Here is an 8,595-nt window from a genome sequence, read left to right as displayed (position 1 = left end):
TCCCACACCTCTGGCCTGTACCCCAGTCCTTGCATGCATAAATAAATAAATCTTTAAAAAAGTGAAATTACTGAGTATGTTATGATCTCATATGCCTAGCTTGTAATAAATGATCCCTTGGCCCACCTATTTATAGATGGATATAAAATAAAGTTGTCATTAATGTCATTAACTCAGTTTTCTCTCTTAGCTCCTAGGAGAGTCTGTGGAAGAAGTTAGCTATACGGAAGGAAATCTTTTGTTTAAATGTTGTTGTTTTTGTTTTCAAATTCTTGGTAGTCATTAAGAGTTGCAACTCCATAGTCAAATTCTACTGTTGCTCCTTAGTAGCAACGCAATGTACCTAATTCTCAGGACCTTCCTTTGTAATGAAATGATAAAAATAGCATCTATCATTTGGAGTTGTTACGGAAAAAATTAGAGCTTTCTTGCAAAGCCCTCAGCTCAGTGACTGGTCGAGTCTGGCAAAAATCAAAAATCATTCCTCCTCCACTTCCTCTCTTCTTTTTTCTCTTTCGACTCTACCTTCTCTTCCTTCAATTCTCTTTCCTTACCTCCTCTGCCTTACAATTTATCTTTATTTTTAGTGACGGTAACCAAGCTTAGGCTGCACCTACCTAAGCAGAGCAGTCTCTTTTGAGCTCTGTATGAAAAGCTTCCGAGTGGCCATTATGGGAAACTCGCAGTTATAAAATTGTTGCCGAGTTTATCCCTCCTTGCACTTCCCATGTTGGTGGGGATGGGGGCAAGTGAAAAGGACAGAATTTCTTCCAACTGAGTCACTGGGTTCCTGGGCTGTTAGCAGGAAGGAGAAAGGAGCCACAGCCTATAAAAATTTGCAGTAGGCTGCCATCTACAGGACCAAGTGAATATAATATCTAGGTCAGGGAATCAAGTTTAATAAGACATTAATATTCAAGATGTAGTGTCTTAGGGTTGATTCGGAAAGGGAAGGTGTTCTTCCTGAAATGTATATACTAAATGCCTCCTTAAATTCCATTTTTCTATTTGTGGTGAGCAAAGAATAGATATACAAATAATCTTCTAAAGCTTCTTCCTGTGATAGTTGTGAAAATATTTAACTAGTGACATCAGGATGATTTTATTTTTCAATCTATTTTCTGTGAGGAGTTTTAGGAACTTTATGAAACTTGCTCATATTTGGTCTGTCGTGATGGCTGTTAATGAAACAATTTTATTACAAATAAGCATTTAATTAATGTGACGAACATCCAGGCAATTTATTAAGAGATTGAAAGAATGGAAATAAATCTTACAAAAACATAAAAAGACTAAACAAATGCAATAGAGAAATCTTAAACATTTCTATAGCAAGTAAGACCTATTCCATACATTGTGATGGCTAATGGGTGAATAAAAAGATGATCCCTTGTGTATAAAACAATTCTGGCTGCCTGACTACCCTTTGAACTAGGACATTGAATTTTTTCCTACCTTTGGACTCAACCTGAAAAATTGATTCTTTTTGGGTCTTGAGCTTGCTGTTCCTGAGCAGTATTATTGTCAACTGGACCTTACCACTGGCTTTCCTGGATCTCTAACTTGCTGGCTCTCCCTGCAAATCCTGAGAATTGACAGCCTCCATAGTCACAGGAGCTCATCCCTTACACTGGATCTCTTTTTTATGCATGCACGCATCCTATGGGTTCTTCTGGAGAACCTTGACTAATATATGCCTGTTCTCCAGATAAGCAATAACTAGACCTTAAGGTAGAGGACTGACAGCATCATTTGTCACATTCATATCAAATTCATTTGGTAATTGGAGTGACTGTGTTAATTAATCAGTTTTAACCAAAGGAAAAATATGACAAAAGGTAGTTTTGCCTCTTGGGAGTGAGGTGTCCCCTAGAAACTGGAAGATAAAGCATGATCTCAATGATTACATTTCAAGGTGGTTTCCAGGTCTTTGAGCAAGATATTCCTGGGTCATAAAGCCAGCAGGAGGTTTATTAGACATTTGAAAGGATTTATATACTTTTCAAAGAGACTGAGAAAGAACTTGCAAATTTTCTAAAATAAAAGCAGTATTTCTGGCTTTTACGCACAAGATGTCCATAGCACCCCACTCCCCAAGTTGTGACAATCAAAAAATGTCTCCAAATATTGCTTAATATCCCTGGAGGTTGGGGTGGGGGAGGGAATCTCTCCCTCCTCTACCATCAGGAACCACTCCTATAGCCTATATTGGTGGAGAAACTTACTCTCTCTTCTCTTAAATATCTTTTAAAAAAAATATATATCTAAGAAAATGTGGATAGAAGGAAAGCAATAGTCTTATGGAGAATAATTCTCTGGCTTCCTCCCTTTGTTCAGCCAACTTCACTACAAAGTTTTTCTTGAAGGGGTCATGTGAACCCATGACAGCTTCAGTGACGAATTACAAATATAACAAAGCTTGTTTCTGGAGACAGTGTAGAGTCTTCTTTAAAAGCATGAATTTGGAGGGCTCCCTGGTGGCGCAGGCGGTTGAGCGTCGCACTATGAAGCTGTCCGCAGCCTCTGCACCGCGAGATCGATCCTGGCTGGCCAGCGAGAATCCCACATGGCGCAGCAGACATCTCCTGACTCACCCACTGCTCCCCTTAGCAATGTATTTCATCAGTCTGCCTGTTCTGTTCCCCGCTCTGTCTCTGGTGAATCTTCTCACCCTCCTGCGCATCTGGCCTGTACCCCAGTTCTTGTATAAATAAATAAATCTTTAAAAAATAATAATAAAAGCATGAATTTGGTTTGATTTCTGGCTTTGTCATTTGCTGGTAATATGATTGGAAAAGTCACTTCAACCCTCCCAAAATCATCAAAATTTGTAAAGTGAGACTATGATATCTACTTCGTTTGGTTATTGAGGGGATTAAGGGAGAATGTTACTTAAGCAGTGAGCATAATTTCATCCATATATATATATATTTTAAACTAGCTCTGAAAGAGTTATAACTCAAACAGTGATTTTTTTTTTTCTCCCCAAGATCCATTTATTTATTTATACAAGCACCAGGCACAGTCAGAAGCGCTGGAGGGTAAGAGAACCCACCAGAGCCAGAGCCGGGAACAGAACAGGCAGACTGACAGAATACACTGCTGAGGGGCACAGCGGGCGGCAGGAGAGGTCTGTGCGCCATGTGGGACCCTTGCTGGCGGCCAGGGATCCAACCGGCGCTGCAGAGGCTGCGGGCAGCCTCGCAACCCAGCGCTCAGCCACTGCGCCACCAGGGAGGCCCCATCCATATATTCTTAATTAGCACTAGTCACATATAATAGAAACAATTCTTTTTTTTTTTTTTTTAAAGATTAATTTATTTATTTATACAAGCACTGGGTACAGTCAGAAATGCGGGAGGGTGAGAGAATTCACCAGAGCCAGAGAAGGGAGCAAAATAGGCAGAGGGACCAGGTACACTGCTGAGGGGAGCAGCGGGTGCAGCAGGAGAGGTCTGCGCGCCTTGTGGGACCCTCCCCGGTGACCGGGGATCGAACGGGGATAGAACCCGCGCTGCAGAGGCTGCAGGCAGCTTCGCAACCCAGCACTCAACCGCTGTGCCACCAGGGAGGCTCTATAATAGAAATAATTTCTAACAATATATTTGTAAAATCACATTAATATACCTGCAGAGGCATGTCATTTATAAAAATGAACTTCTTGTTCCAGATGCAAATCATAATTCTTCAATTTTGTTCTTTGCAGGTAAGAGGGAGAAAGTAAATCTATAGCTTGAAATTCATTAAACTTGCATAGAAGAAATAAAGACATTTTCTAGCATCTGTGTTTTTAAAATTGATATGTGTTTAACAAGAATAAAAGAAACTTTACTTTGAATGCTTAAAGTATGAACTCAGTGTACTTCTGGTGCTAGAATAAGATAAAAATTTAAAACATGACTGTAAACAAAGGATTTTAATTGTCCACTGTGAAATAAGATTACTAATATTCAATAAAAACTATTTGCATTTCCCTAATCTCAATGTTGACTTTTGTGAAGTCCTCTGAGACCTCTCCAGATTCGGATTCACTTTTATGTTACCTCTTGCCTGGCTAGCACATGTGGTTTCAAGATCTCCCTGAAGTGCTCTTATAACTCAGACTTTATATTAGTATTTAACACTCTCTTAATTGTACTGAGTGTCTGTCTCACCAGTAGCTGCATATTCTTGAAAGAATCACAATTATCTTTTTTCCCCCACAAATTAAACATGCAATAATTGTCAGTTGAACACATTTTCAGATTAAATGAAAGGACATGACATAAACTGAAAAGACTGATTTGCAATACAGTTTTGTTATTTACACAGGTGGAACTATGAGCATTCCATATCAATGGACTACTTGGTATTAAAAACTTCAAAAAGGCAGAATAATTAAAGTACTAATTCAACATCATTAAATTGGCCAATATGATTTGCCTGGTATTATTGTAGGCCATGGAGAAAGTAATGAAAAAGGCAGATAAGATCTCTGATTTCCTAGAACTCAAACTCCAATATGATAAGTGTTTGCATTGATTACAAATAAACTCTACCACAGAATGACAGACATGTATGATTTGGGCAAACACTCAACTCATTTTTGGAAATAAGAGTGATATTTTTCATGCACTATTAACAAAAAATGAACTAGGTATTATTTCTTGGAACAACTTTTAATACAAGAAATTTCTGGAGCAGGAGTTATATTCATTTAGTTAAAAGTCAGCATCACTGTTTAGATGAAGTACTTATTTTATGTGTTTTGTTTTGTCTTTTGAAGCTTTTGTTAATGGCTACTTAGCTCACAGGTGACCCCTGGTGTGGTTCTCCTGGGATCCCATGCTAGGAGAATGAGGTCTGCGATCTCAGTGGCTTCTTTCTGAAATATCATTGACCCAGTTAGTTGTTACCATGAAAGGCTACCTAACAAGCCAACCCCAAACCTGGTAACTTAAAATGATTTACAGCTGCTTACAAAGCAGTTATGCTCAGAAATCCGTGGGACCAGCACTGGCGGCCCCACCACTGCTCTGTGTTCCAGTGTCTCATCGTCCTGGTACCAGTGAGCTTCACTAGGGTATGTTTTCCTTATGGGAAGGGTACAGAGGATGCACAACACACAAGCATTCCTAATCTCTAGGCTTGGAACTGACACATTTTTAAAATTATTTTTTAAAGATTTATTTATTTACTTATGCATATAAGAACTGGGGTGTAGGCTAGAGGTACAGGGGGAAGGGAAGTAAGAGGATTCACCAGAGAGAGTGGGGAACAGAACAGGCAGACTGACTGAAATGCACTGCTGAGGGGAGCAGTGGGCGAGTAAGAAAAGGTCTGCTGCACCATGTGGATAGCTCCCTGCCTGGGGATTGAACTTGTGCTGCAGTGACTGGTGATAGCTTGATAGTGCTGTGTCTTTAACCCCTGTATCACCAGGGAGGCCCCACATTTTTTATTTTTGTCTACATTTGTAGGGTAAATGGAGGTTGTCAGGTTTCTCTGCCCACCCCCCCCACCACCACCCGCCATTGGCGTCTAAGATCGACTCCTGTGGTCTTATACGTGTGCCTGATGGTGGACACCTGGAGTAGGATGCAGGCATGTATATGTGGGCACACCTGGGCTGAGAGGCTGGGGATATAAGAGCAGCGTCGGGGATGCCAGCAGTAGCAGAAGCAGAGAACAGTGCATCAGAGACCAGAGAAGCAACTACGAGAGAGTACAGCCCAGAAAGAGTGAAGATTCCCCAGGGGTGGGAGGCCTGCCAGCATCCTGCCCGCCCCCCAGCCTCCTGCCACCAAGGGCTCCAGGACTCTTCTTTACCCATCTGCCCAGATCATAGAGAACCTGCTCTGTGCCTTGCTGGCACTACAGCATCCTTTTGGTAAAAACAAATGAAATGGAAAAGCTGCAGTTTAAAGGGCAGGGAGGTACGGTCCACCCCCAGTGGAAAAAAAGACAAGGGAGTAGATGCTGTGAGAGTGAAGACTCTGGAAGAATGATCAGTTTTTCACAATTGACCCTCTGATTTCCTGTGGCAACATAATAGAAATAGAGAACAAGCTGCACTTGCTATGATATTCATTTTGCTTTAATGAAGGCTCTGGCTCCATGTATAAGAAAAGTACCATTTTGGAAGTTTTATATATAAGAATTAAAAAAAAATGATTCACTAAATAAGTATAACCATAAAACTTCAAAGGCAGTATTTTTTAATTGTGATTAGTCACATTATTGGGATGTAAATCCTACCAATTAAAGAACATAAGATAGAGTGAATTAAATAAAGTAAGGGTTTTTTTTAAAATGAAAACATTTGCTTTTGTTATGAATGTTTGCTTGTTTGTGTACCAAGTAATGATATAAAACGCATCTCTTCTTGTGGTTGAAACTCAGTTTGGGAAAGCCATTGCTTTATTTTCTAAGTTTAAATGTTTTCTGGTTTTTGGACTTAAGTACATCCTCACATTTCAAAATGATCCTTTGGTGGGTAAGGTCATGTGTTTTGAACGTGAATTTTTTTTTAGTGTGAGCTATTTCCTTTGTACAGATGTTTAATGCAGGAGTACTTTACTTGCAAATCAATCAATAGTTGTGTCAGTTTTAATGGACGTATTTTCATTTAAATGCTGTTGACAATCCATGACTGGTTATTGGTAGCCCATGCTTGAGATTATTTTTGAAGTAATGGTAATATTTACCTTCTCTATTTAGCTTGCTCATGGCTAGCTTCCCTGATGCTAGTGTAGAACAAATGCACCTCCCAGCTGTATTTCTCTGTAGTAAATGTTACCTTGTTTCAGAAAGATTTATTATCAGCTTATCTTTTTTTCAGATTTTCATATTGCATTATTCTGTCTGTGTTCGCTTTGGCTTGTTGAAGCAGCAGTGGTTCTAGCCAGTGACAGCTGTGCAGGGCAGAGATGCAGATTACCTCCCCACAAAGCCAGGTTTCTGCATTGCTCATCTACTCTTACCTGAGAAGGTAAGTCTGAATGTACTAGCAGCTACACCAAGTCATAGACTAGCCCAGAGTCTAGGTAATCCTTTACAGAGAGAATGCAGGAGAGAAGAGGGCTTATTAATGGTTCAATATATACAGTATATACAGTAAAATTTAGAATTTTTTGATGCAACAATTAAAATGTTTCTGTAATTAAGTTACTTCATACCGGCTTTAGTAAGAGAAGCTAAAGTTATAGTTATAGATATTTTAAATAGCTTGCTTTACATGTGTTTTCAAAATGTTTCACTTTTATTAAAAGGTCACCTATGAAAAAACTGGAAATTTGAAAAGTTGAAACATAATTTTTAATGTCCTTTTCTTGTAAATGAAGAAGGAAATTCCATGTAGTACATATTTATTTTTAAAATGTACATTTTAAAATGTACATTTTAAATATGTACATTTATTTTTAAAATAATGAAAAGAGTTCTCATAGAGATTTTTCCAGGTCTAAAAATTGAAAGATATCTTTTAATTATGTTTAAGTATGTTTCTATATACTAAACTATAATCTTATATTGAACAAATATTATTTGGTGGGAAAAATCTGGGCACATTTCAGATGATTTATGCTCATGTATGTTTGTCTATACATGCCATATATTGGGTAATTGAACTTGAATTTTTGTTACAGTGACTGAAATCTGGTAAGTGTTATCTTGTACATGTTTGCAAAGCAGACACACTTTTGAGTATAGTCTAACTACCTGAGTATCCCTGGAGGTTGTTTTGGCTTTATGTGTGGGTCTACATTGATGGCTAAGCAAACAAATGGATCATCCCATGTTTCCTGTTTCCTTAAGACAGAAACAATTTGCTTCTGGTGAAGTTTCACTGCAAGAATCGTGATATAAACATTTGGAAACTGTTCCTCTGGCCTCTCTTTATCTCTTTAAAAATAAGCACTTTCTCAAAAATACTCTTAGTATTTTAATAAATAATACTGGGTAAGTTACAGAGCTGCAAACATATTTTTGGAATAAAATTATTATCAAGTTTATTTCTAATTTTGTTTCCAAATTTGCATAGAACAAAAACAGGATATCTGTTCAGTTCATACATTTAGCATATATGTGATTTTAACATAAATGGAAATGGCTAAACAGCCAATAAAAGAATTATACAAGCTAAAAAAACACAAATAATACAAATGTATTACCAATTATTCACTAATATCTTTCTAGAGTTTTTTTTTTTTGAAATTTAATAGACAATATATTTAATTTTTTTTTCTGGTTAGCAAAGTAAGATATTCTTATAGCAGAAATTTTGGGATATGTAAAAATGATAGAGATGAAAGTAAAACTTATACTTTACCACCCAGGTGAATAATTGCAAATTTTGGTATTATTTTCCTGGTTTAACTTATTTTTGAATTTCCTTTTTTTTTTTAAGATTTATTTTTATATGCATACAAGAACCAGGGTACAGGCCAGAGATGCAGGGGGTGAGAAGATTCACCAGAGACAGAGTAGGGAACAGAACAGGCAGATTGAATGAAATACACTGCTGAGGGGAATAGGGGGCAAGTAAGGAGAGGTCTGCTGCACCATGTGGGTAGCTCCCTGGCTGGCCGAGAATTGAACTCAGGCTACAGAGGCTGC

This window comes from Talpa occidentalis, unplaced genomic scaffold (assembly GCF_014898055.3).
Source record: "Talpa occidentalis isolate TD23 unplaced genomic scaffold, MPIMG_talOcc4v2.1 talOcc4.2, whole genome shotgun sequence".
NCBI lineage: Eukaryota > Metazoa > Chordata > Mammalia > Eulipotyphla > Talpidae > Talpa > Talpa occidentalis.
This window is presented reverse-complemented; position numbering follows the sequence as displayed.